At 46.5% G+C, this 7,535-nt stretch overlaps 1 protein-coding gene across 6 annotated transcripts in view; it reads right to left on the reverse strand.

Annotated features, from left to right (window-relative positions):
• Positions 1 to 5,928, reverse strand: part of SIN3A (SIN3 transcription regulator family member A) — a 52,799-nt gene extending 46,871 nt beyond the window's left edge. For 4 of the 6 annotated variants that reach the window (XM_088446189.1, XM_088446185.1, XM_088446191.1 and 1 more), the window contains exon 1: positions 5,817 to 5,928. The gene's annotated coding sequence lies outside the window, so the exon portion shown is untranslated. Of the gene's footprint in view, positions 1 to 3,422; positions 3,539 to 3,588; positions 3,743 to 5,816 lie in introns of those variants that run through there. The other 2 variants (XM_088446187.1, XM_088446188.1) reach the window with 2 other exon arrangements.
• Between the last annotated feature and the right edge of the window lie 1,607 nt (positions 5,929 to 7,535).

A 7,535-nucleotide genomic window follows, 5' to 3' on the forward strand; every position in this document is an offset into this window, starting at 1 on the left:
AATAGTGAAGGAGTCGGGAGCTGTCAGAACATCAGAGTAATTAGTTGAGGCTAAATATAGTTTTCAATTCATAATATACAATGTCCCACCATCTAACATTTTTGGGTTCGCAACTACTTGATTCACTATTGTGGTTCTAAATGCATGTTGTAATGCCAAAAAAGAACACCATGGTTTACAAGTCATAGACTTGAGTTAGCTGCAATGTAACTAGGCTGATCAGCTAAAAACAATACTATAGATAGCAACCTAGTGGTCATTGTAGTTTGGGTAGAGGAAAAGCATATAGTGGGAAAGCTGCAAGTGTGTATATTTGACATCAATACATTTCAAAAGCATTGAGGCTTATTTATATTTTTGCACATCACATTTATTTTAATATGGTCAACTTGTATCTTACATGTAAAAGCAAACAGATCAAAACTTTGTGTGTAAATCTTTTTTTGCTGTATAGAAAGTAAACAATCTTTTTTTTTTTTTTTTTTTTTTTAAATATACCCAAATTGATATTTTACATAACACTCACATTTGTTACAAACATCATACAGGGCCTCAAAGCTGCTGTAACTTTCCAAACAGATCACTTCATAGCCCTGATACATAGGGGGGGGGGGGGAATTAAATTCAGCCGGCTGGATGTGATTTGCCGTCCAAAATGGCAAATCGTGTCCATTTACATAGCAGGTTTAGCTTCTCACACCACAGGGGTGATCAGGAAAACTTGTACTGCTGGCATTACAGTAACTGGCCAATACATGCACAGCCGTGGATCATCACCAGCAATTGATTTTCTCCCATAGCCACTCACATTCACAATTATCCGTGCTTCTGTATATCAGTAACGAGATTTTAAATGACCAATATTCTGTTATGATTTAAAACTAGAGCATTATTTTTTTAATTTATCCATAATCATTAACAATCATAGTTTATTGAGTTTATAAAATACAAGCAACAAGCATGTGTCCTTGGAAATACACAATATAGGAAGTGTGAAATACTTGTGTTTACTTAGACAGAATGAGCAATGCGGATGTCAATAAACAGTACTTGGGCTTTGTTTACAACTTTCACAATTAAGTTAAGAATTACACAGACTAACAATTGTAGCAATAACTTTCACATGAAAAGCTGCTGCAATTTCATCTTCATAGAAGATCATGGGGGATATTTATCAAAGCTCGGAGAGAGAAAATTGTGAGATATAAAGCACCAACCAGTCAGCTTCTAAAGGCCCCCATACACGGTGCGATATGCACCTTGCTTCACGACAGCCGATCCGATGGCCGACATATCAGGTGGTCCCCACACAAGGAGCGATCCGCTGCCCGACCACCCGATATGCCGGCACCCCCCTCCCCCACCCGCATAGCGCTGCATGGGATCCTACATGGCATCCCCAGATCAAGTGAACATGCAGCAAGATCTGGAGGTGCGACCCCACGAGAGCGCGCACTGGCCAATATCATGCCCACACACGGTACGATGTAGCAGCGATATCGTATCAATCTGTCGGATCGGCTGCTATATCGCACCGTGTATGGGGGCCTTAACTTACATTTTACAGGCTGTGCTAGACAAATAACTGTTAGAAAGTGATTGGTTGGTGCTTTATCTCAATTTTCTATCTCTCCAAGCTTTTATAAATACCCCCCCTTCATGTCTGAGAGTAGGTTAGTGGAATATTCAATGTAGATGATAATGAGAATAGAACAATTAGCTGCTATTGTGATTCTGCATCTTAACAAAAAGTTAACAGTACTGGATGAAAGCTTTGTAACAATATGCATGTGCTTAGGCTTTTCTTAAGGAAGGAGTGGTCTGAAGCAGTACTTATTTGTAAAGTTGTAATACAAATTATAACAGAAAGATTAAATAGTCTTGAACAATTTAAAGTAATATGTCGTTTTTCTAGAGATACTAAGAATTGTATTGTAACTATACTTTTTATTGGTTTTGAAGCACATGGATGTAAATGTATACTTTGTTTCCAAAAATATGTAGAGAGGTCTGCTCTTTGTTTGGTAAGTATTCCTTTTATACCATGGGTTGGAAAAGCTTGGCATTCTATGATGAGCCTAATGTACTTTCACATTGGAACTATCGGCACCTGCATTTTACACAGGTTTATTCCCTACAAATGTGACATGGTAAAGAATCAATTTTCTGAACCCATGATTTTGCAAAGACTGTAGAATTGCTAGTGTAATAAACCATCAGAAAACACTTTACTACATAAGACCAGTAACCTAAATAAGTGAATGAGGTCAAATAAAAATCGACTGCACTATATATATATATTTTTTAAAAGATTATAGGTTATAGCAAGTCACTGATGCATACAAAAAAATGGAAGCACTTAAATTGTCACTTTCTGAGCAATCACAGAAAAGTCAGGCAGTGCACACATGTCATCACAACACATAGGGGCCACTACTGGTTTCACCTTCTCTTTGCAACAACTGTCCAGCATTCCAACACTACTAACACTATCATCACATATGGCGATATCTGTCTGGGACACAAAGTGTATGCTCCTGTATAAAGGCAAGTACATTGGTATGAATCGTAAAAACCAGGAACACTGCCATGGTCAACACTAAAGCTGGCCACACACTATACCAACTTACATCCAACCAGCCAACTTGTTGATTGGTTGGAATGAAAATCTGGTAACGTATGGGAGTAACTGATGATCAGCAATTTGCTCCTAAATGCCAGAAAACAGATGAAAATGGTCGTCAGACAAGTTTGTTAAATGTTTGATCTAAACAATTTGTTCAAACAACAGTTTTTGTCCATTTTCCGGCATTTGGGAGCAAATTGCTGATTGTCATTTGCTTTCATACCTTACCAGATTTTCATTCCAACCAGTCAACTAGTTGGCTGGTTGGACAGATAATCTTTAGATGTGTGGCCAGCTTTAGCATGGGGCTGGAGGTGTAGCAGCGATGCCATTGCAGTATCCACTGAGTGAAAAAAATCCAAACAAATAAAACTGAAACTTGCTTGGTACCAAGAGCTGGTCAAGACTTCTGACTGGTAATCTACCTGAGCCAAACATGGTGGTGGCATTCCTGGGTAATGAAAACGCTTATCAGACTATTGTTCGACCCCTGGCATCTCTCACAGCGACAGTCCAGGCACTGCCAGGCCCCCCTACCACCCACTGTTGGCCCTGCCAGATACACACACTGTTGGCATTACCAGCCAGACCCCCACCATCACCACATTACCCCAATATCAGGATCTACACAGCGGCGTCAGCCTGTACCACTGCCCAACAGTAATTTCTGCTAGATGTCACCGTACAGGGACAGAGATGGCTCAGCCTCCCCAGTGCCATCTGTATTACTCCCTGCTGCCCAGTCGTACCACCACCTTTCCCAATACACCCCATTTCCCGGTCCTGATGCCCATACCTGCTCCCCGGTAACACGCATATTAGGATTGTCTCCAGCATTTGTCCACCAGCCAGGCATTTACTACCTTGCAGACCCCCTGATAATAGCGCCGCGCTGCACGCATACTAAGCCAAACCTAGACTTGCTCCATCCCCCACTACCGTATCCCTACCTTCCCCCCTACCTTGGTCTGGGGGTTATACGCTCGGTTCCGGTCTCCGGTAAGCGTCCACCCGCTCCTCTCTGTCACAGGGGAAATCCCGCCTCCAACACCCCGCACAGGGCGCGACAGCTTATTGGTTAAGGTCATACGCCCATCATGAACGGGAACCAATTAGCTACCGAGATAAACTATATCAAGTAGGAGCAGTGGGCGGAGCAATACGCTACGCCCCCAGCCCTAGGCTCTAACAGACATGCGCAAGCGGAAAATGGCCGTCAATGGAATGAGATGAGAGATCCCGCCCATTTTTCTACTTCAATCACCAGCCCCTTTCCAATCGCTATTGGTTACCAGCCGGAGAGATGGGCGTGAAATCTTACCGTGAAACACCCCCAACGCCACGCCCCCCACACACGAAGACACGCCCCTTTGTGTGGTGTTTACATGGGAAGAAAGGAGCGCAGGCCTGAGCGGCAGCAGCGGGTTATGGTGGTGGCAGCAGGAGGCGGGTGACGGGTTCCTGGGGAGCCACCAATGCGCTGCGAAAGTGGCCGGGGCACCCCGGGGTGGGAAGAGGGCCAGAGTGATATGAGAAGGGGAATGTAAAGGACGATGACCGTTCATCCCTGCGGCCGCTGTACGTGTGCGATGGGGCAGGGTGGCCGGGGGAGGGGGCAACGGCGGCTCACACTGGCGAATGATAGGATAAAGCCACACATGGCCTGGCCTACAGAGCGGTCACCGCACTAGCGCTGGGAATGCTATACATAGGTAGTGCAGTCCCATACATTTATCCGCCTCAGTATATGAGCTGCTCCAGGACCCTGCAGATGCCTCCAGTCATGGAGATAGCATTACATGTATGACCTGTACTCATGTCTGTCCGGCAGATGGGACTATATTATAGACGATGCGGGGTTGGTTAATAAAACGCACAGAATCCCAAGTAACGGGCACATGTCCGTACAGCACCATTTACACCCCAATTGCCCGCAAACAATCTTATCTCATCAGTTCCATTAGGCAGCTCCCGGTTCATAATGGAATCTCGGCTCCTCAGCCACATTGCTGAATATAGTGGCACACACAGCTACGTGGTATATTGCATTAAGAGTATTGTGTATTACAGGTATAGAAGTTAGGCAGACTGGTGTGCTACAGATGCAAGGTCGTTTTATTAATCCAAGTCACTAACCGGGGATAATATGGGTGGAGGGTTCTCAGTCACATTAATGTGGCTACAGAGCTGACAAATGGGAATAAGCCTGTATGCGGAAGCAGACCTCCATTTACTAAGCTCTCATCTCACGGCCAGATGTCAGCTGGAGATGGGCATGCACTATATGCACAGGCGGTGTTGCTTTCAGCTGTACTGCTGGGACCTGACCTCATCACATAGGGGTGCGCTGTACATGGGGGAAGTGTGACAGCAGCATGCCCATAACAACAGGACCCCCTGGAGGACCCCAGATTGGTGCGAGCCTATTTGCAGCACTATACTATACTACTGTGTGCTTAAATGCATTAACTATGATCAGTGACTATGCTGCTGTGTGCGCGTTATATGCCGTATGATCAGTGAGTAGAGCTGGAGTGACACAGCCTGAAATACTATCACCAGCTGAGCAGACACCGATGATCGCCCCCAGCAGAGAGCGTGCAGGGCACTGCCAGCCTGTGTCACCTTGCCTCTAACATATGGACGGATTCCCCATGACTGTGTCAGTGATGGCTGCACACTTGCGCCTGTGCTCAGCTGTGACATCTCTCCACTTGCTGTGTTACTCAGCCTCATGGATCATTATACACAGAACACCGACATGCCCTGCACCCCCATACCTCCTGTATTCCCCCTACAGCCCAAAGCTGAACGGCAGCGGGCAGGATCATGCTGGCGGTGGGCTGCGGGCAACACCATGCAAGGCAGGGGTACAGGGGTGGCCCCGGCTCACCTTGCCCACACATCTCTATACAAAATGTTTCATCCAGATACACATAATTATCCTCCGCCTGCCCGCCCCCCTCCTATACAGCCGGTATCAGCCCGTGCCCCGGTACTGCTGCCCCCCAGGAGCTCGCACCTCAGGCGTCTCTTCAGCATTTCTCCTCCGCTTCCCCCCGTACAGCACCTCCTCCGTCACATTTACCACCTCGCAGACCCCCTGAGTGCAGCCCAAAGCACCACGGGCACTACACCCCCTGGTAACTTGCCCCATCCCACACTACCGTGCCCCTGCCCTTCCCCCTACCTTGGGTTGGGGTTATGCGCTCGGTTCCGGTCTCCGGTAAGCGTCCACCCGATTCTCTCTGTCACAGGGGAAATCCCGCCTCCGACACCCCGCACAGGGCGCCACCGTGCGCGACAGCTCATTGGCCAAGCATAAACGCCCATCATGGACGGGAACCAATGCGTTACCAGAAAAAAACCTACTAGGGAGGAGCAATAGGCGGAGCGATAAGCCACGCCTCCGATCCTAAAGCTCCAACAGACAGGCGCGAGCGGAAAATGGCCGTCAATGGAATGATCGGAGAGATCCCGCCCAGTATTCTACTTCAATCACACACTTGCCCCGCCCCTTCCATCGCGATTGGTTAACTATCGGAGAGCTGGGCGTGACATTTTAGGACTTTAGAAGCCCCGCCCAAAGACACGCCCCTTCATTTCATGTTTACATCAGGAGAAAGGAGCGCAGGCCGGGGAGGAGAGAGAGCAGCGGGAGAGGGGGGTGTATAGTGACCCAGGGCCTGCACCAATCCGCGCCACCCCCGGGTACAGGAGAAGTGGCGACCGGCCACGGGGGAAAGCGTCGGGCTGAGGATAGAAGTGACGTGAGGAAGGGGGAGGACGGTGTTTGCTTATCTCTGGGATTGCTGTCCGTGTGCGATGAGCTGAGCAGCGTGTCTGGGGGAGGGGACACCGCCGGCTCAGCCCCACACTGGCTGTTTCCTACAGGCGGACAGTGAGAGAGCAGACATAGCCAGCAACACCTGGCCAATTAATATTAAACAACTCTCCCTGAAAGGGAAAAAAAAAAAAAACACTCACAAAGTACCAGCCAATCAGTTCCTACCCGCCATGTTATAGGCTGTGTTTGAAAAAAATACAGGCATAGTACATCGACCCCTCTAGCTCACTCACTCTCACACACACAGGGGCAGATGTACTAAGCTCTGGAAAGTGATAAATTACCAGCCAATCAGCCCAAATCTGAGAGATGAGCCATAAAATTGACTTACATACAAATGTAAATAAAGGATAATAATAAAATGTAAATGAGCCCCAAAGCAGGTGGTAAGGTAAGATCAATTTATAGATGAAAACACGCTGATACTTTTAAGAAAATGCTTGTAGCCATAGAGATCATTGTACCTTATTACCAATGCAGGGAAATGGTACTAATGACCAGATTTGAATGTATATATCTGTTTGTTTGTAGATATAACATCTTCATAATGGGAGTATTGTGCAATCAGGGAGATTGCTAGGCTCGTCAGGGAGATTACTACTATTTCAGGGAGTCTCCCTGACCATCAGAGTTGGCAAGTATGCATTTATCATTCATTGTTAGTAATAAAATTAGTTGATAAACAAGGCCCTGTGGACAGCCTGTAATGTGACAGGAGGCGAGTGGCTGGTCGTTTATCAGTTTTCAATTTATAACTTTCCAGAGCTTAGTACATCTCCCCCCGAATCAATTGAATTAGATGCAAGTTGGGTCCTGCAAACTGTTCTCAAGGCAAACTCTCACTGTCAGTTGCATTTGGAATTCGATTTCAAACCGACATTGATTTTTCAGAGGAAATTCAGTTTTTTTATTGTGTGCACCCCCTGATCAGGAGAAAATGTAGGGAACAGCTTTATTTAAGGTAAATATGTTGGGATACAGGGCCTGATTCTGATGTGAATGCAGGACAATGTTTAGTCAGATTGATTGTTAGCCATTGGGTATGCATGCAAGTCACACTGT

Source organism: Taudactylus pleione, unplaced genomic scaffold, assembly GCF_031769625.1.
Source record: "Taudactylus pleione unplaced genomic scaffold, aTauple2 ptg000019l, whole genome shotgun sequence".
Taxonomy (NCBI): Eukaryota; Metazoa; Chordata; class Amphibia; order Anura; family Myobatrachidae; genus Taudactylus; species Taudactylus pleione.